Below are 24,663 nucleotides of genomic sequence, written 5' to 3' on the forward strand. Positions count from 1 at the left end.
GGTGTCATCTCATGATGACATTTAAAGGTGGACGAGCCCCGTGAGGGAGGGTGTTCAGTCTGGTGTAATCAGTGTCAACCCTTATGAAGACTATTTTTGTCAACTTTATTTATTCCTTTGAGACATTGCTTTATAATAACAGGAAGACTGTAATTTAAATGGTTATGTGGTGTGGGTGGTTGAATTATTCATTCTTTACAAAAGGCAGACTCTCCATCGAAATCCTAAAGTGGCTGACCTGCAATATCCTCTCTCTTCCCTTCCCACCTGCTGTGCCCTGAAACACGAAAAGAATACTATGGCTCCTTCAATTAATCTGCAGGGATGGAAAATTAGCATATTTCCCTTTTATTTAAGGAAGATGCTTCACCCCTGAGACTTTCGCAGAGACACCTTAATTGGTCATCTTTCCAAGCTTTCATTTTATTAAGAAACAATGAGCAGCATTTTGCAGCTAGCCTATGTAAAAAATGCTGAAGTTTATTGTAACGTGGATCTCTAAACCACTGAAATAAAGACTAGTGTGGGCAATTTGCAATAGCTTCCACGATTTAAATGCAAATGTGCATACAGAGCTTTGTTCTAGGTATCAGTCATTTGATACACCTTGGGTTTTGTCCCTGCCCTTAAATACCTGAGATTCTTTCTGAGATGCACATTCTTAAAAAAACCCAAACAAAAACAAAACAACAAAAAACCACCAAAAGCAACAAAAACCATGACTGAAAAACCCCAAGAACCAATCCACCAACCTGCTCCCCAGGTTGCAGGCTGTATATCTAATGTCAATATTCCCTGTGCAGCATCTGTAAAAATGTGTTTCATCCAGGCTTGTTGAGCTTTTGATGGGGTACCCTTCCTTCTCAGACCAGGGTAAGAGAGCAGAGGAGGCTGCTGTTCTGCTAAGTTCTTTATTTCATAGTCTCATAGCTTTCTTGAAGGCAGAGTTCGAAGGGGGTTCATGATAAAGGCAAGCAGCAACAGCAACAGCAACAGCAGGCAAAACCAGCTTCTTCTTCTTCTATATGCTCTATATGCTCCATAAACTTTTTCTTACAGAAGTGTGGATTATATTTGTTAATTGACCAATAAGATTAACACACGATTCTAGTTTTTCTTTTCTTAACCTATCCTGGTCTATTTCTAACAATCATAAATCTCACACAAGTGTTACATAGGTATTACACAGATTTACATGTACAGTTTCTATCAGCTCTTATTGTTTATGTGAACACTCTGTCTAAAAAATGTGAACAGTATAATTCTATCTATATTTTGTCTAAAGTAAAGAATTCTGTGAAAAGGTAACACTACTGTAGCAACAACTGTGTTTAAGGTCTCTGCTACAGCTTTTTAATGTTTAAGGCACTTAGCATATATTTCTACTAAAAGTTAAAAAATCTATATTTCTATTTCACTTTAGTGTGGCTTCATGTATCTCAGCTTGTACAAAGGTTTTAATTCAACCCCTGTGCTTTGGTTTCCCTCTGGGCCTGAGTCCAGAGGAGCTTTCACTCCAGCAGTCCCTCACCTTATCCAAATGGCCCTTAGGCCACCAGCTGCTGCTGGAGCAGAGACGAACATATAGGGGGGTATACTGGCCATGGCATGCCAAATGCATTTGCCACAGCAGCAGCCCTCTTTATTTCTCTGTCTCTTCCTCTAGAAATCTTGAATATGTTTAAATATTAAAGCTGGACACATCTCAGTACATCCCCTGTGGAGTCTTTCATTGAAAATATCCAAAATCCAATAAAATCAGCTGGTCCTTTTGATGTTTGTAAAGTGGTTGCTCACTGAGGTGGCTGGGCTGGGAGTCTCATATCAGACTCCCATAAAGATATCTACAGAGTATTTCCAATAGTGCTCATAATTGTACTCTGCTTCCTGGGTATTCCATTCTGCTCACTAGCATATCCTTTATTAAAAAAAAAAAAAAAAAGGATATTTAGGAGGATTTGTCTGCTTTATTTCTACCTCAATGTAGCATTGATTTTCTTTGTGTCTTAGAGAAATCCTTTAACCAAAAAATACCTTGAGGTTACAGAAATCTATTCATTTCCTAGGAAAAACTGTTGATAGTACTGTCTAAATCAGAATTGTTTCATCTGTACTAAGAAGGGAAAGTGGCTGCTGTGTCAACTGAGGGTGAAAACTCAGTAATTCTAGCATTTAGGGGGTTTTTGCCTTAATAATGATGCTCCACTTGTATCCCCCTATAAAAACAAATGGAAAAGGGCAACAGACTTCCAGGTACTTTTCATGATCACAGACCCAGCACAGCTGGGAATAACAGCAACTTCCAAGCCCTTTAGGATTAAGTTACCATGCAAAATAAGCTTATGTGCTTTGCTTTACAAAGCAAACCCTTTCCATGCTCTCAAATCAAGACTGGTGAAATATGAGGACAAACGCCCAGCTCCCGCAGAAGTATTTATACTTCCATTTAATTTTCACATCAGACACCAATACTATTCACGAAGATTAAAAATGGGAGTCTGAAGACAATAGAGGTTCTCAGCCAAATTAGTATTGTCTGTCAGAAAGAACAGACTCTTTCAGCAGCTGCCACATTAACCATTGGCCTCAGTCAGTTTTCCATTGAGTAGCAGGCGCTTATCCAATTTTCTAATACATACTATTGCCTTGGCAAGGGGTAAGTGGGATCTTGTGCCAGGACACTTGTATCTAGAGCATACTTTGACTCCTTGCTGTGTTTGCAGAAATTCCAGGTACACATCATTAATCACAAAGCCTGTCCGATTCTTGAATTATTTAATACAATATTGGAGAACTTTTGAATTATTTAAAGCAATATGCAAAAGGTTCTCTGTGATATACATGCAGAGATTATTAAGAACCTTGCTAAACAGACTTAAATTGCCAGAACCTAATATCAGCTCCCGATGTTCCATAGCCCTAACTCGAGGAGGGAAAGAAACAAAATACTGCTGCCCAATAGCCTCCTGCTTTACCCTAAAATTTACTGCAACTGTTATAAATAAGTGCAATGGTTTTAATCTACCTCATTTGAAACTGCTCAAAACACGACAGGGAAAAATGGCCAGCACATTGTAATTTGGTATTAGTGGAGCATGGGAAAGCCAGGAAGTTTATCTGATCCTCCTGATCCTGTGAACAGGCAGATATAACAGGGAAACAGGTTGTCTTCCAAAGTGCCTTGATCTTTCTTTTTTTTTTCCTGGAGAGACCAGGAATGAAAGAGCAACTTCTATAATGAATCTGGTAGTTCTTCAAGATGCATTAAGAGTGAAAAACATTACTTGGGTCTACTTGAGAAGTTCATTCAGCTCCTTAGTCACACCCAGAACAAGTGGACCACAGCCAGATCAGTACAAAAGGTGCCCCAGGAACCAAACAGCAGAGCTGGACATCAAAATGCAACTTCAGCTTAGCCTCATAAGCAGTTTAGCCCACATTTAAACACAGGATTTGCAGCCATGAGCTTGTTTTGGAGTTATGGTTATGCTTTCCCACTGAAATGGTCCTCACACTCATTATAAAGATAGGCTGGGAGAAACATCCTGAACCCTAAAGAAGGGAGAAGTGGCAGCTGAGTAATTCTCATTGTCAAGAGAATCAGTTCCTGCATCCTTCCTCCTCCTCTTCTTCTCTTACATAGCCATTTGCTAGGGAAGATGGGGACCAGCTCCTTAAAGTCCCTTGAGGACAGATGGTGATAGAATTAGGACCCTACAGAAGTGAACATGCCAGGTGACCCTAATCTGAGCTGCTATCTCAGTCTGACTATGCCTGCAGGCACATTAGCAGATACACTCTGGTTATTTCCTTGAAACTTTTCATCCCAGCCAAGCAGGTGAACTGAAATTTCCTACACAGTTTTTTCCCTTTAGCTTGACACAGAGAAGCTGAGATTCTCCTCCAGTCACACCACTGCAGAGCTGCAGCTCTTTGTGCAAGTGTGCCCATACATCCTTTAACTTGGCCCATGGACATTAGGGAGTCATTTTCAATAGAATATTATTTTCTCTCTGTTTCTAAGTAATTTATCTCTGAAAAAAAGCCCAGTCAGTTTTCCCTGAAAAGTACATAGCATTTTCCCATTTTTAACCTTAAAATACTGCAATTAAATGGTGAAGAAGGGCAGAAGAAGAATTACTGACATGTATTTTTTTAGCCAAGTAATCACAATGGAAGCATTCACTTTTCCACTTATTTTGAGATGGCCATGAACTTATTATATAGCCAACTCTAACACACCAGGATAATATATGACAGTGAATCATCCTGGTTTATCCATTCAGCTTGCCCTGTGAGTTTACAAGGGCTGAAAATCTATTTGCTTTTCACCTTGTTTAGCCTTGATTTAAAGGTATGACAGGAAATGAGTGGATGCCATACTTCAGTGTCTCTCTATGGGGAGTAAAGCCTGTCACACATTGTTGCTGATGCTTCTGCCGAGGTATGGACATGGGGGTATGACCCCCTGTGCATAAGGGACAAATACACAGCTCTGCCCTGACAACAAGCCAGGCACAAAACATCCAGGGTTTTTCCCACTCCTTATCCAGTGGTTTGATTATTGGAGAGAAGAAAGGCAGTCCCACTGCACCTCCACACTGAGTGCTCCTGGGACTGTGCAAGGCATCAGGAGGCCCTGACTCACCAGGAACTCGAATTTCTACATCTGTGAAAGGTATAGAATTATTCTGGGAGAGATCTGGGGGGCAGCTCTTCTGCCTGGTGTATCATGCTTCCACTGGTGTAAAGCATGCCTAGTTTTGTGATTTGTTTCATAATGTCATGTAGAGTAAGGTGCTCTCTTTCCCTTCCCTCCCCACAACTCCTGAGACTTTGCTGACACTGTACCAGGTGGATTTTGCCCTTTTTTGTACACTTTTTGGTCATTCATTCAGCACCACATTCTCTTTACTTCATGTACATCCAAAACTACAACATAAAAGTTGACCAACCAGTGCCTTGTCTATCCTGAAGGCAATATAATCACACCACAGGTACAGCTGGCTTCTATTTCTTTCTTTCCTTTTTCAGCTTTTCCCATAATCTTTAGTTTAAGCAATTTTAAAACCAGGTAGCAAGTCCAGTTGTTGTCACTCTATGTCATGACTGGTGAAAAAGGCCTTTATGAATACATTATTTTTGTTTCATGGACATCCATTCTCATCACTTGATTCCTTTGAAATCAATTTTGTGTTTGTAGAATTTAAGAGCTGTGTACTTAATCTCAACATCCTTACAAAGATTTTCAATCAGACATTTATGGTAATCCAGAGCCTACAATATACACCATAAAATTGTTTTAAGCGTAATGTAGACTTTCAAAGGCAAAATATTTTTAGTTCACATTTTCCTTAACTTCTGGATAATTTTGTCTGCTTTGTTGAAAGAAAAGTGTTTGGTTTTTTTATGCAACATTATTTTTCCCACTGAGCATTCTTTGATGTACACAAAACCAATAATACAGAGATAACCATCTTGTGCCATTATCGTGGCACTTCAAGACTTCTTTGAATTACTTGTGGTGCTGTAAGGATTAGAAGACTCTCAGATTGTATATGAGCATCTTTCATTTGATTCAGACAGAACTAGTTCTGTTTATTAAGCACTTTCAATAGGAGGGCACCATCACAAAGAAGCAAAAGGCTTCTCAGATTTTATTGTAACTGGAAATTTTACATCCTGCTGCAGCTCAGGGAGTGTTTTCTTCTGCAGCATGGCTTCCTTTGTAAAGTGAAATATTTAGGGTAAAATTCTGACATCTTATTCACATTCTGCAATAACAACTCCTCCCACTGAAATCAATAAGACTACTCAAAGGATGAAGACTTACATAATATGTTAAAGGTGGATAGAATCTGATCCCTCAGAATTTAGCTGCATTTCTTTTCCTTTTAGCCTGCTTGACCAAGCTGGATGAGAACAGCCATAAACCAGCGCTTCGGCCCATGTGAAAATGCTGCTGGTACCCAGAGAGCAGGATTCAAAACCAAACTACAGCTCCTGTAAAGTGAAAGATGGAGAAATAGAAAGGGAAATAATTACAGTAAAAAGCCAATTTTAGTTATCAAAAATCTGCAAAATCCAAATGAAGCAATTATTTGTTGAAAAGCAAGGAAGCAAATTGCACTGCAATCAATTGCACAGCGTCATTGAAAATGGAAAAAAGTTAGGGTGAGAAGTCTGAAAAAGTTATGGTGACCTGCAGCTTTTACTTGATTGTTTATTAATAATAGAAGTATTTTAGGATAGATATGTTAACAGGCACACTTACCTGCCTCAACTGATGAGTTACTATTATGGTTTTGCCCAAAGCAAATGTGCTGAGAAAAGAGACTACATACTGAACTTGTAGAGATCCTGGCAGTGCTGATGTCCCTCAGGGATCTTTCTTTAACTTTTACAACTTTTTTCTCTGCTCTTATGCCTGAATGATTTTCTCAAAAAAATCACAGCACTTCCTCCACAAGGTATTGTATCCTGAATCCAGTCAGCCTCGCAGACCACGTCCCAGAGACCAGAAATCCACAGCAGAGTGGCAGATTTCCCACAGGCCACTTCCAGTGTATCAGTTCACAGACAATTGCAGGAATGTTTCATCCTCCTGTTCTTTTCTCAGATGAGCTGGAAGGATGAAAAAAGTGGTTAAGACACCTGAACAGAAAGGAGGTAGTGACAGACCAGCCTGGGGAGCCAGGGATTCTGTTCACTTGAAGATGTGCTGAAAGAAATAAGCCATGGCTCCCTTCATTTAAATTTATTTATTTATATTTTTATTATTATTTAATGGGGACATGTCACATTATTAATGCAGTGGGAGAGAAAATTTGCAAGCTCCAGCAGACAACTGGGTATAGGGTTGCATGGTATTGTTCTTGGTTTTGCAAGATGGATGTGACAGATGGAAGAGCCACTGTAGTCCTCGTGTGTATTCCTTTGTTAGAAAGAACAGGAATGCTTGAAACATTCGTAGGCACATAACATTTAGCCATCTCTCCTAACATTAATCACGCTGGGTTTAGTCTGCAGGAGGGGATTGGAGGAGTTCTGATCCCTTTTGACCAGGCTGATTGCCCTGATAAACTCATACTTCCCACTTAACTGCCTGTTTATCTCAGTGGTCTCATCTTAACACCTGGATTTAGAAGTTTTGTTTTCTGGTAGTAAAGCCCCTGATACAGCTGTGGTTGATGACTTTGTCTGTTAAGCCAGGTTACAATATAAATAAATAATGCTGAGCTATAAAATTGTGGCTGACACCAAGAAAACTGACAAAATGGGAATATTTTTGTCTTTAGGAATTAGCATAAGAAAGTTGGGGATGTGCATCAAGCTGATGTTGCTAAACTTCCACAAACATCTTGAGTTCCATGTGGCAGGATCCTGAGGATTGTAATTAAGATCAATGACTTGTCATTTTAATGAATATGTATCCAAATCATACTGGGAAATTTAGCTTGTTGTGTCTCAGTGCTCCAGTTTCCTTTAAAGAAAGCAGGGAAGGTAAAACTTCCTTTTTCCAATTCTTTGTTTCTTCTTTTGCAGTGAGCATGTCAGGCAGGAGTGTGTTTGTTCAGGACCTACATCAGTAATGACCTGGACTCAGACCTGGATACAGAGTTTAGATGAAGTTGCAAGGAGAGTCTTGACAACAGACTTGCTTTTCAGTTTCTTAAAGTATTGGTACAAATTTAATACAACCCAGCTGTGCTATAGAAGTGGGGCTTCTGGTTTAGATCAGAATCCAGAAACACAGAGTTGTGATAAGAAGTTAATAACAAAGGACAGATTAATTGTACTGTAGAAATGTTTTGACTAGCACTTGTTCAGATTCTGAGCAAGTGTTTTGTCAGTACTTTCTTAACCTGGACTAATTCATCCATCCCTTTCTGGAAAACTCAATGTATTGTGTCATTCAGCATAAGGTAACAGAAGTGTTTTCCATGATCCATGTAATAACCATCCACGTTTTCACCAGATTATCTTGCCTTTCACACAGCAAAAATGTGCATTCCCAAGGTGCCAGATGTTTACACCACCGAGTAGGTGAAATGTAGTAGAAAAGGATGTCATTTTGATGACTCTCTTTATAGCATATTCCTACCAGTGCTCATTTGAGAATCTGGGATGACAGAAGTAAATAATGCTTAGTACTCCTATAGCACAGAACATGTTCAAAATTAAATTTTAGTAGGAGTATGTTTAGAGATCTCTGAAAAAGTAAACATGTACCAAAGGGAGAAAGTTAAACCTTGAGTATGACAAAACCATGTCAAACCAAGAAGTGTTCCCTGGGGAGTGACTCCTTCTGATCTAGAAAAAAAACCAAAAAATGTTTCCGTGCGTAGGTAAAATTAGATGCCTAAATGGACTCCAGGGAAATTATTGTGAGGGAAAAGGTAATTGTTTAATTTCTCACTACAGATCAAACTTAACTTCTAACTTGGGTAAGTATTGAAATTCAAGAGAGACCTTGGAAAAATTTAATAGTTATTATACTTATCTGTGAAAACTAAGGTACTTGCAATCCAACCTGACATTACAGAGATGTTGAGATACTACAGAGATACTACTGTGGAAGTAGTTATTTCCTCCTGATATTTCAGAACAGACTGAGATTTCAGATTAGAGGTAGCTTGGTCTGAAGGCCAGATTCGTAAGAGCTCTAGCATTGTAGTTTTGAGGAAATACAGACAGTATTTGAGCCAAAGTTGTGTGTCACTTAAAGTAAAAATTCAAGAAAAAAACCCATGCCATCAATATTTTGGCTGTTTAAATGTGTTAATATTGTACCACAGTAAAGTTAATTTACTTGTGTTCCCCAACCTACTCCTCCTGGCATAAGATATTGGATGCCAGACACAAAGCTTTTGTCCCCATGCCATGCAGAGCAAAACTCCAGTGTATGACCTACCAACATAGAGAAAAATGAGTTGTAAACGAGTGGAATTAAACACAACCTGTTAAATATATATTTTGGAACATAAGGGATGAAAAGATAAATATTAGAAGTCATCCCAATAATAGCAATACATAAAATATCTGATGATTCTCTGAGTATTTTTAGAAAGCGGTGCATTGCTGCGGTATGCAACTGAAATATCACCCAGTGAGACTTCAGCATAATTAAGCAATGATTAATCAATACTTAACTAAAGAAATTAAGCTCAGGAGAAACAATTAATTGAAGTTAAGTGAACTCTGACAGCTCATATTAAACTAAGGCTCTAATTAACAAAAGCATTGTGCATCCTCTAAATGGAGGGATGAGCAGGCTTCAGGTGCTAAGGATGGGGTGAGTGTTACTCTGCAGATTTCTCGATGATGAGGAGTCACTGATGGAGAGCTTCATTTCAAGGCTTTGAAAAGCGAAGGTGACTTTTCTTTGGGTGCCCACAATGCTGCTTGGTGACTTGACTCTGTTCTGGCAGTTCAGGTGGGTCTCTGGAGGAACAAATGTAGTCTCCTGCTAGGGTTTGCAGCGTAGCCCCATGTCCTTCTTATAATTTAAGACCAAGCTGCTGGACGAGGTGGGGGGGAACTGCTGTAATGTCTGTGACATTGCCAAACTCCACAGAGCCATGGGGCTTTGGCCCTTCACATCACTTGGAGCTCCACAGCACAATTTCCTGCAGGAGCTGTGGCTGTGGAAAACCGCAGCAGGAGCAGCTGTCCCCAAAGGGCTGCAGCCCAGGGAAGGGCTGGGACAGGGAGATGGGGGAGGAACAGTTTGGGGGACCTGGGAGAGCCCAACTGTGACAGAATTTTCTCCTTCTCATGTCTCTCTCCTCTCTGTCCTTGTGTTTTTATATTCCCCCCCAAAGTAACTTTCACTTCTAGTGTTGGTGAATGCCATCACCTACGGACACATTTTATAAACTCTTGTGCATGTGAGAGTGTCTCAGTATCTTTTCTGCAAAGCTTTCTCATGAAACCACAGAGTCAGGATATCTGATCTAATGCTTTTGAAAAGATTGATTTATTACCTGGAGAACAAGCCTGGTGGAGGGAAGGAGAAGAATACAGGGAAGAGGTCTAAATTACCATTGTTGGCTCTCAGGAAAGGAAATGGACACTGGTTCTATTTACAGTAGCCAAGCCATGTCCAACAAACCCAGACTGATGATGAGTAAGGGTCAAGAATGGGGGTTAGAGCCTAATCTCAGCCCCAGCCCACCTGAGGGAACTATCCCTCTAGAGAGCAGGGCCTTTCCTTGCTTGTTTTTAGAGGCACTGGAGAATGGCACAAGTACGAGATGAGGGGGGAAAAAAAGAGATATGATTGGATAGTGGCTTAATTGCTCTGTTAATTGCTTTTCCTCTGGTGCTCCCATCCCTGCAGAGAAAGTGCCTGAGGGTTATCTCAGCTGTGTGAGTTCCCCTCAGTGATGAGCAATTATCTCCCAGGCAGAGACTACCAAATGTGGCTGTCACAAGATAGCTCCATTCAAAATGATGGATGGGCACCAACGAAGACAAACTTCATTCCCAGAACTCAAATCAGGAGCTGGCATATCCTCATCTGTGTGGGTTTGGCCTGACTTTGCAACAGCATGAATGTCAAGACATACCTCACCAAAGGTTCAGGTCCTGAGTCCAGCTCCACAGCTGGAGCCCATCTGAAAACCCTTGTTGGACATTTACAGGTCTGATTTTCCTTTTGTTGAGGCCTCTAAAGGATTGGTGTGGCCATGGAAGTGTTCTGGGTGCTCTGTGTGGAGGAGGCAGCATTGACCAAACCTGAGCTAATCTGATCCAGTGAGTCCCATGCTCCAGGGGGATGAAGGAGCATTTGGAGTCAGGATACACAGGGCTGATGGAGGTAAGGTAGTGTTCTGCTGCTTTGAAGCCACAAAGGTGAAAGAGCAAGCTGAGAACTTGCACTGGTTCTTCTCTTTAAGCAGCTCTACAGCAATACCACAGAGCTCCAGGTGTGCCACAGTCCCCATTTGTGGGGGGACCTGTGCTGTGGAGGAAGGAAGAGATTTACTCTGCAGGAAATTCCAAATCCTAATGGGACAGAGAAAGAAAGCAAAGAAAAACAACACACACCCCCAAAAATGCAAAAGCAAAGTGACCTGCCTGTGGCCACTCAGTAAGGCAGTAGCAGTGTGAGGCAGTACAGCCTGTGCTGTTCCCATTAAAGCCTTTCCAGTAAGAGAGCCTGACCTGGCACTCGTGTGGGTGAGTGTTCCCAAGCAGCTCTATAAATGTGCATTATTGCTGTGTTCCTGCCTGCCATACTTCCTCTTCTTTATTCACCAAGTGGTGGGAGCTGTCTCTGGCTCATCAATTAAACCCAAGAGTGATGATTTCCAAAGGTATTGCTACTTAGCGAAAGAAATTCATCCTTAGGCTAAAGGACAAAGTGCAAGGCCTAAGTGTTATTTAAATGGCCCATAAAATACGTGCTGGCTCTTTAGCTGGAATGAAAATCACCCTTAGCTAACATAGGAAATATCCTGCTTTCCTCTGCCTTCCCCAGTCTTTTCATGATGATGAATCTCTTTCCTCTTGCTCCCCATTATTTCTGTAAATGAGAATATGCTGTAACATTGCTGAGGTTGGGCTAATTAAATCATCTCTTTCTTATCTCATTGATCTGCATTTTAAAGCTGAGCTGATTAAGGATGAGAGACTATATTTGATTAGAAATATGTTTTTGCCAGTTAGTTACATCAAAGGGTAGATTAGAGGAGAGCAGAGGAGCTGAACTCACATGGCTACTGTTTCTCCTGGATGTTGAAAGGAAAGAGAAATAACATGAAATAAAAAACAAAACCCAAGATGCATTTCTTACCCATATTTTTTTTCCACAGCAAATGATAATACCTTTGTTTTATTGTCTGGAAAAAAATTAATAATAGATAAGTGAAATTATGATACAGAGAAAATATTTCTATAAGCTGTGCAATGCTACGGATGGTGCCTTACCAAACATCCAGCAGAAATCTCGCTAAAACTGCAATCCCCTCCTGATTTTATGGTGGCATCAGCAGAGTCATTCAGCACCCAGGACCAAATGCTTACCTGGGCTGGCAGCCAGAGCAAAGGCTCAGAGCAGGGCCCCTGGTTGGTCCTCTGCCTGGGCAAATTGCACAGCTCCTGTGCAGTTTTTGTGGCATCCCCAACCACCCTGTCTGTATATATTATTAAAGAAAATATGTGTGGTGTGGCTACTAGACAAAGTCTGGTTTTAGGTCCTTCAGTAAGCAAAAATTTTTGATGGCTCCAAGGATGCCTCATCCTCAGAAAGGGCTTTCTCAGGGAAGGGGGAGTTAGGAAAAAGGATAGGAGGCAGAAGTTTAATTTTCCTTTCTCTTTGAATTTTCCAAGAAGACTCAGTGCCATATTTAGCACCACAAATTTGAAGATGGCAATGAAACCAGCTCATGTGGCCTCCTCTATTGGGCCACGATGCAGCCATCAGAACAGCTTCTAATTTCCCCTCAGTCAGGTTGGGACTGACACAGTGACTTTATTCTTGTGTGCCACTGCTGAACCATACAAGGAAATGCAGCAGAGCCTCTTCGACCTCCCTCCTCCAGAGGACTCCAGATGGGGCTGTGCTGCTCTTCTCAGGGTGATTGTAGGGAGGATGCTCCTCTCTGTCACCTTGGTGCCTGTACAGAGTCACCCACGCTGCTCAGCTGCTCCTCTTCACTCCTTCATCCCAGGCTTCCCCCATGGTCCCAGCCTGAACTGCAAAGGTAACCAGTGCAAGCACTTTGCTGCATTCATTGCCCACAGCCATCCTGCTGATGGCCCACGCTGTCAGGGGCTTAAACAGCTCCTGTGGAAGAGCCTGCTGTAAGTGGGTGTCAGGCCACAACATTCATCACTTGGCTCTGGGGTCAAGCAATCAGAACAGGAGTTAGAGACAGCAGAGAGAATCCCAGAGATCTGGCACGTTCACTTGGAAAGGCAGCACAGCTGCAACAAAGCATGGGCTAGGAGAAGGGAAACAGGAGTTTTACCCCTGGAGTGACACTGTGCAATATTATGCTTTATTAGTGACATGTAAGAGATAGGTAGGAAGGAGCAGAAGATGAAAGAAAATTTTAATTTCCTTTTCTTAAAGAAAGAGTGCATAGTTAGTAATAAGACACAGACAACAACCGTTACCATTGTCCCTATATCAGCCCAGTGGACTTTTCTGAATACCAGCACCACCAGAAATGAGTTCCTCTCTCTAGCTGCACTCCTTTCCTCTGCCTTTTTGCTTGAAATGCTCTTTTGAGGGGATTGCATGTAGGAACTCAAGCAAATTTCATACTTTCTACTCAAATGCAGTAATAGGTGAGGATGACAGGCTACTTGCAGGAAGATATTTATTAAAAAACACATCCCAGACATCAAGACCTGAATGTACAGAAACAGCTTTAGATCTCGTCCTTAAAATGTGATCAGAAGCCATCAAAAATTAATCTGTACATAAATTTAACAACCAAACAAAAATACAGAGTGAGAAGAATGGTCAGCTCATCTAGCATGGGATTTCTGAAATGTCTGAACTGTAGAGGAACAAAACTAACTGTTATCAATTCATGGCTTATTTTTAATTTGTGTCACAAGTGAGGTGGTGCAAAAGCTTATTTATTTATTATGAAAAAATACAGATATTTATCCTTAAATGAGAATTAAGGAAACTTCCTGCAAAAGATTAATCACAGCATGCCACAATGAGATTTAATAAACATGAGATGCATGTAGGAATTATTTTTCTATTTTTGTAGTGGCTGTATTTGCTTGTATTACTGCTCAGAGAGATAATAGCAGCTCTAGTGGCATTACTATTGAAATCCATGAAATTTCCCTTGAATTAAAAGAATCCTTTAAGGAACAGCAAGGATGAGGAAGGTGACTCCAAAGCTAGTGAGTCTTCTTCCAGAAGATTGATTACTGTAAATGGGAGTTTAAGTTAAAAGGGACTGAATATGCCTAGTCCTTCAAACAGTTGGACTTCATGCATTTCATTTTAGTTTTATGCGTTAGGCAATGGGATTTACAAGGAAAGTGGTCAGGATGCAGGTTTCAGAATTTACCCTTAAATGTGAATTTACCTGCTTCATGTGCAGTGACCAAGACTGCATTTCTGGAGAGCCATCCACCACTGGAGGTTCATCAGTTAAAGTATTTATTAAAATCCCAATTCATATTTGAATACAATTTCCGGTCACCTTGTTATGTGCCAATTCCCCACAAAATTTAATTGATAATTAAATAATTATTCACTCCCATTACTATGTGACAGCAGAATTGATCCCGTTTAATATCTCCATAAATTTCTCTTAAATAGATGAATGCAGAAGCCCAAAACAATGGCCTCCATTAAACCCAAATTAAAGGCTTATTTATGAGATTCAGTTTTTCTATTTTTCCAAACAGGAACTTAATTTCTAGTACCTTCTGAGCTAATGTTTCTTTTAAAAGATCTGTTTCAAGAACATTCATACTTCAATTCATTACTTTCCTCTATGAGGCAATAAGAAGATGCCTGTGTAAGAGACACTGCAATGATAAAAATAACAATGTCTGAGTAATACTGGGGGTGGTGTTGCCAGTGTGTATAGAGGAGGCATTTGAATAAAACTGTGTTGCCAAGTTTGCAGGTTTTTTATTACAGTGATTAATAGAAATAGTTGTTCTCCTGAATTCAATGTTGTTATTTTGTCTAGGTTTACAAAGCCTGTTCAACAGGAGCTGTGTACACATATTTGTGTGTAAGTGAGGAGGCCACTGGCTGATTCCTGTTCTTAAATGTGACTGAACAAAGTGTAGAATTTCTAAGGAACTTTTGTTTTTTTCTATCTCATCTATAAGAAAGCTCAAAAGTATCAATTGTTTTAAAAATATCAAGCAATTGTATTAGAGAGGCCAATACTGTCCTTCTGTGTGTAATATGGGATTCCTGTCCCAAGTCTCCCCTCTAGCTAGATGACAGGCAGAAACAGTACGGGAAACTCGCAACAGATTGAGCCCTTTTCAGCCCAAAACTGTCTACAGAATAGTGCTCAGCAGCAGCAATTTGTTTATTTGAAGGCAGGTCCCTTGCAGAAGCATGGGCTCGAGCAGAGTGGAATTTTTTCTCTTAGAGCCTTTCCTTGGGTCTTGGTTTCACCACATCATGCAATCCAGAGGGGTGATTGTGTCTTTGACAAGGTCTGTGCAGAGACAAGTATTTCACAGAGAAGCTGAGACTTCATACCATCCCTGGCTGCTGGGCAGACACGTCCATGTGCCCACACGTCTGTGTTTGCAGCAAATTTCACCTGGATGAATGCAATCATCTTCAGGATGGAGATGTCAGTCAAAAGCTTGGGAAATGGAGGCAACGCTGCCCTGGCTCCAAAAGTCTCACTGATCAATGTGAAAGGGATCTAACTTGAGGAACTTGTAATCTTTGCCTTGAATAAGGCTCTTGTTAGAAGAATTGCTCATACTTGGGTGAGCTGATTGAGCTGGTCTGAGACAGAAAGTAAAGAGTGATATCTCAGAGCCTCCCTCAAGGCTACAGAATGAACGAGCTGTGGTAGCCAGCAAAGAAGAAACTGTCACGCATGTTCCCCTAATCTGAAACCCCTCCTGAATGTTCACCTCAGGGAAAACATCTGTAAGGAACAGCTGGTAGTGGCAAAGGGTTATGGGAAGCTGGAACTTGCAGTTCAATCCTTTAGCATATCTAACTGTTAAATTGATTTCAAAAGAGAAGGAATGTTTAATATGTCTAATTGAAGCAGGAGAAGGTGTTTTCAGTTTAGAAGAGCTTTCTTAAAGGGTTCATGAAGTCTAAAATTAATACTCATCTTTTTAAATGTATGGTCTCATTACTACCAACTCTTCCATAGCTGAAAAATCATACATTTTATGTTTTCTGGGATAACATACAGCACAACATTTTGTGGCTGCTTTAACTAGCTTAGAAACTCATATTGCAAAAAAAACCCCAAAACAAACCTTGTCTGCAGACCGGATAAAATAAGCCATAAATCCAGAGTGAAAACATTTAAATGGCAGGCAAAGCCCACTGTAAAAAACCTCCATGGGAATAAAAGAAAAGTCTTTGAACTCCTGTGAGTGATAACAGGTTTAAAATCTTAATGCCAATACCCTGCCTAGTAGAGCAACAGACTTTGAAAGCATAGGTCAGTGTTCCAGCTGTCTGACATTGTGTGTCCAGCCAATTCTTGTCCTTTATTTCCCTGGTGCTGTAAAGATGATGAGGGACAGAAGCTGATTGAAGACTGTAGCGCCCAATTTTTCAAAGACCAAGTGTTATTTAATGTTTAGCTGGAAATCTGTATGTGGATTTAAGTCTGGGCCAACACTTTAATTATTACTCTGGCTGTTATGTTTCTCCAGAAAGAAGTCAATCCAAGGGTTGTGTTAGACTCTGAAGGCACTTAGGGTAGCTTCAGAACAGATTTAGTTTATCATTGTAGTTATAACAAGTGGTTTTGGGTTTTTTCCCCCACTCTGTTGGGCTATCTAAAGTGTGACAAGGGATATTACTTAACAACAGCTGGAGGCCTTTGAGGAAGCAAAAACTGACTGATTAGGCTTAACTTGTCATTTTCTGATGAATTCTTTTGAACAAAAAGTAACTCAGGCATGTGGTTAATGATAGTTTTGAAGGACACAAAGAGAAACTATGAGTAAAGTTAGAAATTTATTAGCATTATAGATTAAAAAAAATAGGAGATTGGAAATCAGCTGGAAAAGTAAGTAGAGGGTGCTTTAAAAATAATGCAAATGCCATAAAATAAACCATAGTTGCTTTGCTTTTTATAAGGCATCTTTAGATGTACTGTTGTGAAAAAACCTGCTTCAGCTTGTTTAGAAAGTAGTAAAATCAGGTGTGAAATGAGTTTTGTAGTCTATGAAAATCTGAGGTTCCAACAATTGACCTTTGCTAAGACAAAATTAGCAAAGTGTAAAATTTCAAACAAAAAATACAGGGGAAAAAACCAGACCAAAATAGAATTTCCATCTGACTTAGGAAGTCTAGGTTACAAATACCAGCTTTATTTTTAGGAGAAGGACTGGGACTCCCCAGATCAGAGCAATTACTTCTACTATATTCTTGAATGAAACCTGAATGTTGCCATCACAGGCTTTTGTTTTTGACTAATTGTCATTTTCCAGTGAAACACAGTTTTGGCTGTTGCCTGTGTTGAGTCTGAGGGTGGCAGGGGGTGTGAGTGATGGTGACACTCCATGCCCACAGTAACCCCCGTGAGGATGCTGCCAGAGGGTTGTACTGTCGTGGTTTGAACCTACTACATGTACAAACTAACTAACATCTGGTCACACAGGGGTGGCAGGTGTGATCAGTTCAAAGCAGGTGGAAATACCACACAGAGAAATCTAAATGACCGTAAGTGTTGGAGAAGCAGCAGTGGGATGAAGTTCAACCGTTCAAAATGTAAACTCACCTAATAAGGAATTCTGCAATGGCTGGGGACATGACTTGATGGGAGAAAGAGGACATAGACAGGGCAGCTGATGACAGAAAAATCATGAATCAAACATAAGCCTGTATTGTGTCAGGGAAGACATTGTCATTAGGGGAGAGTGAAGAATTTAATAGCTCAATACTAGACACTTTGAAAACTCACCTGGAATACTGACTGCCATGCTAGTTAAAGTTCTGCAAGAGTAATGCACTCAGACTGGGGGAGATTCAGTAAAAAACTATTAGTTATGATAAGGAAAGCCATAAAGAATCAGACTAAAGGCATTTGCAGTGCAATAGAGTGTTTCTGATGGTGACCAAGAGTTAAAGTTAACAAAGAGTGCAAGGTAGTATAAGCATGTGTAACAGTTCCTCAAGACACTGTCAGTCTTCAGCAAATTTCAATTTAAAAGCTTCCTGAGCAAGAGGCATTATCTTTGCTTTTACTTTCTTCCAACAACTCTTTCCTCTGCTGCATTTCCTCCCATACCTTCTTCTACCCACTTTGCTTTCAGCTTGCTTTCAGCATGTCTGCAGCAGCAGGGGATTTCTGCAGACGCAAGATGTAAGAGAAACATCAGCTTTTGCTTCTTTGGAAACAGATCCTTTTTAATTCCTCTAACATTGCTAATTCTTATTTTTAAGAAGACAATAAGCAATCATTTCTTGTTCACTGCTTTCTCCCTAAAAGTGATCTGGGAAATGGAAGTGCCTGTCTTACACCAAGACAGCTTGACTTATTAATTTTAACACAATTAAGGATGAGGGAGCACGACTGAGATCCATAAACGGGCACTGGGCTACACAGCAGTGAAGAGCAAGAGCAGTTTCAGCTTAAGAAAAATTTTGTCCAAAGAACAAAAGAATATTGGGAATGAATAAATTCAAGTTGAAAAGTAGAAGAAAGGTTTTAGCCATGAAGATAGTGAGACTCTGGGATAGTCTACTGGTCATGGGTTGGCTTTGACTGAGCTATATTTGTACAAATAGATCTATTAATTTAAAAGAAAACACCTTCATTTTTCCCTTGAAGCTTAGGAGATCAGTTGCATTAGGCATGTTAAATTTTCACAAATGGAAATGGTTTGGTTAGCATCACTTCAGGTTGCCTTTGAGTCTCTTGTCTGAATAGTCATGACCCACTTAGAGAAGGATGAAGCATGGCCTTCTAGTCATGTTTGCAGAGGTACTTACATGAACGACCCAGATGCTTTAATCACTCAGACATCTCCCTTCTTGGAGGGGATGGAGAGAATCCTGAGTGATTTAAAGATAGAGCATACATTTAATTAATGAAAAATGTCATATAGCACAATGGCAGAGGAGCCCACCTGATGAGTTGGGAAGGCTTTTCCCATTTTCTGCCCTAATTTTGGGAATGAATAGTTTTAAGAACCTGCTCAACTCTTGTCACTGCAGGACCATAACACTACACCTCCCTTCATAATGTTTTATCCCCTCCAAAACCTCCTCTGATGGAGCTTTGTTCCAACACTTCCCCCAGAGGACTTTGCTCTCCTGTCTAATGAATTTCACAGTTAGGAAGCTTTCTCTGATGCTTTGTCCCTCACAGCCAGATAAGAATGGATAAAGAGCTGCCTTCAGACGTCAGAGATGAAGAGTTCTTATGTGCACGGGAACAGTCCCAAAAGGAGTGAGACGAAGGACTACTGCAAATATCAGCAGTGTGGTTACCTTTGCTCACCTTATATAGCAGGGATCTAGCAGGAAATGCAAAGGTGTGAATTTCAGCACTTGTGAAAATACCAGATTTACAGCCTTAAATAGCAAAGTCTTCTGCCTCTCCACAAAACAAATATAGCAGGATGTCCACTGTGAGAGTTTTCTCACAAGTAGGCATCAGCCCAAGGGTGAGAAATGGTAAATAGGCACCCAAGGTGGGGAAGAAGTGGTCTTTCGTCCTCTGAGTGACAGAAATTGAAGCAGGGCCACCGGTTTTTGCACTGTTGACGTTTGACACGGATCAAATGAAAACACTTGCTTGTTATGAATATGGGTTCATTTTAACTTGGCAACGGAAGATTTCTTTTCCAACAACCAGCCACTGAAATCGCCCTGTGACCTGCCAGTGGATTTAAAAACAATGTCATGGAAGGTGATTTGGGCTGAGATGTCATCTATAAAATATTTATTATAATGAGATATATGGGTTTCAGTCACCTAGTACATCCTGCAGTAGCTGCTAGATGGGTTAAAGACCAAATTACTCAATCTTAATGTCATACACAGCTCTTGCACAGTATTTTTATTGCTAATTACTTGGTGGCATTATATTCACATAAAATAAGACCAATACGGACATGGCTGTTTGGGCAGCCAGGTTGGACCTTTCCTGTGTAGCTCTTTACCTTGTCAGTGGAGGTGAATCACTAGTTGAAGCAAGATCCAAAATGAAGCTGGAGTGCTTAATTACCCTTGAAAAATAGAAAGGTCAAAATAGGACAGGAACGACAAAGCCAATTGAGCATCTGGACAGCGTCCAAGCTTCAGTCCTCACTGTCATCTCCTTGTTCCTTTTTTTTGGAGGAGTCTACCATTTAAGTGAAGTTGTAAAAAGATATTTATGCTGTATTCTCTATCTCTTTCTCTCTTTTTCTCCTTTTTCCCCTTTCTTTTCTTTCTCCCCCTCTTCCTGCTTTCTTCTGCCTTCTCCCTCTTCTCCTTCCTCCCCTCTCTTGCTGTCTTCTTTCTTACATGGGGGATAAGGATCAGGCCCAGTGAGGGGATCCAGGATGACACACAGCCTGAGATATCCACGGGCTAGCACTGAGCTGGTCCCTGGACCCGGCAGCCAGACCCCCAGTGTGTTGGGGCTCTTGTGGCCCTGGCACATATTCCTCACACAGATTTTATCTATGGACACACACAGGTAGGATCTGTACATCAAAACACTTTGCATATGCGCATCTGGTGCATAAATATGCAGACAGAGGCACACTGATAGAATCAATTAAAAGCTCTCTCTGCAGCACTCAAGTTTTGCTGATCGTTAATCACAGATGTCTGCTATCTTTTTATCTCAAGTCAAAGATTCTCTGTCTCCTTTACAGCGATCAATACACTGGGGTCGCCTCACAAAGTCCACGGATTTTTGTTTGAAAGACCTGACAGGACAATAACCATATGATCCTGACCCATGTAAGAGGCTTTGGGTGACGCACATGTAAGACTGCTTGTATTATATCTATAATTCATTTGCAGCTCGGTCTCTTGGGGGAGCGGGGGAATCATGGCAGCTGTTTAACAACCCACAGTCACAACTGAAAGTCAGAGGAGCCACAATTCAGCTGAAACATTATGTAAAGATTGTGCTCACTGGGCCAGGGAACCTGAACTAACATGTCTATTTGTGTGAGGAGTTTTGGGGGATTTCTTAATGACTGTAAGATCCTTGATTTTATGGCTCAGTCAGAAGTACAGTAGCCATAATTACATATTGTAGTGATAGTATTCTTACAACTACAAAGTTTTAAGGATGTGTGAAATGAAAAGTTACTGTAAAGAAGTAATACCATTTATTAGACCAACAGAGAGTGAGTGTCCATGCACATAGTCCTTTCTACATTTCTCAAGCAGAGAAAATAGATGAGAAACTAGGTAGGGCAAGGTGTAACTGCTCTCAGTTTAGCAGTATCACATTAATTGTTTCAGACAAAATGGCTGATGAAAATGAGGCCCCATGGGACAGAGACGGATGGATTATTACTGCCCCAGTAATCATGTGGGAAGCAGGATAAGGTACACATGGAAAATGACCAGTGCTGGACCAAGTCTAGCACGTCACAGCATCACGGAATGGTTTGTGTTGGAAGGGACCTTAAAGATTGTTCCAAGCCCTCTGATATGGGCAGGGACACCTTCCACTAGACCAGGTTGTTTCGACCCCATCCAACCTGACCTTGAGCAATTCAAGGGATGTGGCAGCCACAGCTTCTCTGGGCAGTCAATGGGCATAGCTGACCGTGCCTGGACTGCAAAGTAAACTGCTTTGGCAGTGGTATAAACTTCTGCATTTCACCTTTTTGTTGGTCTGGTTCTGCACTTAGCTGATGCACCAAAACCCACTGAAAACCTGCAAAGCAGATTAAATGCCTCTATTCAAAGAGGGAGAAAATGAAACACTAAAGCTCAGCCCCCTGTAGCAGCCATGAAGATGTGGGAAAGAACAGAGAGCAACACAGAGCACATTTCTAAGTAGCTGCAGAAGTACCACAAGCTCGCAGATCTCAGATGCTGTATTTGGATTTTTTTATTCTCACAGAGGAAGTAGTAAACCTAAAAAATATAACACATGTGAATTAAGTTGTGAAAGAGCTTTCATAGGGGAAGAGATGACCCAGGCCATCAATCACCATCTTGGGAAAGAGGTGTTTGCAGGGGTGGTGAGAGAGAAGATGAATGGGGATGGGTGGGCTAGATGGACCTCTGACCTTGGGCACCAGGGCTGTTTGGATGGTCTTACTGACCACACTGAACACTGCTCTACTCTGGTTCTTTCTGGTTCATAGCCATGAACCCCAGAGCAGAATCAGGGCAACTTTGCTTCCTGGTACTTGTCTGAGCTCTGCCTTGAGTCCTTTATGAGTTTTCCACCTGCCTTTGCTCGACTCCAGGGAAACCAATTGCTCTCTGCCAGCTTTTGTCAACAGCATGTGCAAGGACAATGTTTGCAAGACAAAATAACTGGCGTTAAGATTTCTCTGTAAAGAAGAAGAGGTTGCTTTATTAAAAGGTCAGTTCTGCATCTAAGAGGTTAATAAGTATTCGCTGAGACTCATCAATGTCAAGACTAAAACCAAACAGGAAAATGGCAATCTCTTTCTCTTTTGTAAAGGAACTTGTTGAAATAACTGCCTAAGTCTGCCCTCTGTTTACTAAAACAGCTTTGGAAATCTCTAAATCCATTTATCCTGAGGATTATCATCATCTGGTTTCCAGACAACATTCTTATTTCCTCCAGTGAGGTTTTCTGATACCTTAGGCCATTAGCTGTGGTATTGATCTTTCCTTAATACGTGAGAATTCCTACAGCAAAGGCAGCTCTGCATCTAAAAAACCCCAAGCCAAACCTGTTTTTATCTGAATAGCCAGAACAACATTTTGTGAGAGACAAAATTTAACATTCTGTAGCTTTTGTTTATAATAAATGTATCAGGGCAGGCACTAACTACATCCTTCACAGAATAGACTGAGCCTGTTATCAGCCACTTGGGGAAATTCAGTTCCAGAAACAAAAGCCTGTTACATGCCAGTCCTTCAGCTCCTAGTCCTATGGCTCAGCCCTGGGGAAAGAGGTAACAGGCAGTGCTTGGGAGTGCAGCCTCTGAGATTTTGCCTGGCTCTTCCTACCCCCAAATCCCCCCCCCCCCCCCGACAAATCCTATGCATCATTCCATAGAAAAGTAGTAACCAAGACCCTTATTACTCATCCTAAATCATCTGACAGGGATTGTCAGGATGGTGCCTCTGTAATAGAAATGGAGGGAAGAAACCTTAAGCAAAAGTCTGATAAAAGAAATCACCACACCTTTACTTATTTTTTTCCTGCTTTAGAGGCCTGTTTCCCTCTTTGTCTCCCACTTACTAAGCAATGTTGGAATCTGACAGTTACTCCTCTATTTAAGGAAGACAATCCAGTAACCTTGGGAAGAGGGAGATGAAGGCAGCTGGGAAAGGAGGTGAGAGCATTTGGACCATTTGGACAGGAGGGAATCTATTGCTACTTCTAAACAAATGGGAGCTTGTTGAAAAGCTTAAGTTACTCAGAAAAAGTTTTATCTGTAGCTGTAATCCATAAGGCAGAGAACATAAATTCATTCACCTTAACTATTAGGACAAACTTGTTTTTCCCAATAGTTCAGCCAGAATCTGCGTATAGACAACTCTTGTGCCCCCCACCTCCAGTACCATGACTTCCAGCAAGTCTCTCTCTCTGTTAAACACAGGAGTCATGCAGCCCTATACAGAGTTCATGGGAGGAGAGAGGTTCCCCCAAACACTACAAAAAAAGATTGACTAAAAATGCCTGACATGGAATAGGAAAAAGATTGCTAGAATTTGCTTCTTGCCACTTTGGACTTCTTTTGGTGCTTGAAGCATAATTTTCAACAGTTACAGAGAAGTGTGATTTAAAATTTCTTCTTCAGAAGAGCCCTTCAATGTATGAAAGTCTTCATTAACACCTAGGAGCAGTCATTATGGTCAAAAAATTCAAATTTGGGTGCCTTAACTAAGAATAAGTATATACTTTATCAATTTTTCAGTATGTCTGAGCACCTGCAGATAACATTCAAGACGAGTTAATTACAGGATCCTAAATATGGATTAAAGGATTAGTTTTAGACATCAAATTGTGAAAAGTTTAGCTTATGTAACTTACCAGGGCCACTTGGAAAGTTGTTGGATTTAGATGTAGAATCACAAATCTTCTTAAACAGGAGGAAGGATGCAGCAAAGGATCCAGGTTTGTCTTCCTTGTTTGCCACAAACTGCTTCTTCCCCAAACCCAACAGGGAATTAAAAACCATAGGACTTAGGGTTCTTTTTCTGAAGTTTCTTTCTTAATTGTATTAGCAGATAGGAGTGATCCTGCAGTATAACAAAACAAACCAAAACTCTGACAAACCAACAAACAAATCCTCAAACAAAACTGTCATTTTAGGCCATAGACAGATGCTCAGTGTGCAGCCACCTCTGCCAGCTGAGGATATTATCATGTTCAGCTGCTATTTTGCAGCTCTGAATTTGTATCTCTTTCCCTTTTCCCTTTCTGCAAGCATTTCAGCTCTTCTGGCAAAATGAGTCCTGTGAACACTCCCTAACTCAAACAGTAAAAATAGGTGATTAGAGTTATTTCAGCTAGTTGTGGTTGAAGAGGATAGATGTAACAGTGCTGAAATGGGGGTGGAGAACAAGTAATTTTTGGCTACAAACAGTAACAGCTTCAACATAAAGAAGAGAAAATTTGGAAAAGGACACTAGTTTTACAAGCTGAACATACTGAGTTCAACCTCACAGCCCTCAAACTAATTACCCTGAGATAAAACAAGTGGATTTTAGCTTTTCTTTAAATAGTGAGGATAATCTGGTAGTGATATAACAGTAAATGTCACAGCAAACGGATTCAGGACTAGAGCTCAGCAAAACAAGCAGTGTTCTTTTCCATGCAGTGTTTTTAAACAAATACC

General features: G+C 40.7%; 1 long non-coding RNA gene across 4 annotated transcripts in view; it reads right to left on the bottom strand.

The window, feature by feature from the left end:
• The window catches only part of LOC121668462, a 76,706-nt gene extending 52,354 nt beyond the window's left edge, over nt 1-24,352 (bottom strand). For 2 of the 4 annotated variants that reach the window (XR_006017390.1, XR_006017388.1), the window contains exons 1-3: nt 23,856-24,347; nt 6,275-6,624; nt 5,834-6,003 (exon numbers count right to left, since the gene is read on the bottom strand). This is a non-coding gene — a long non-coding RNA (uncharacterized LOC121668462). Of the gene's footprint in view, nt 1-5,833; nt 6,004-6,274; nt 6,625-23,855 lie in introns of all 4 variants that reach the window. The other 2 variants (XR_006017389.1, XR_006017387.1) reach the window with 1 other exon arrangement.
• Nucleotides 24,353-24,663: the final 311 nt, after the last annotated feature.

The sequence above is a fragment of the Corvus kubaryi genome, unplaced genomic scaffold (assembly GCF_017639235.1).
Source record: "Corvus kubaryi isolate FWS band 111438036 unplaced genomic scaffold, C.kubaryi_AGA036_p1.0 37385, whole genome shotgun sequence".
Lineage (NCBI taxonomy): Eukaryota > Metazoa > Chordata > Aves > Passeriformes > Corvidae > Corvus > Corvus kubaryi.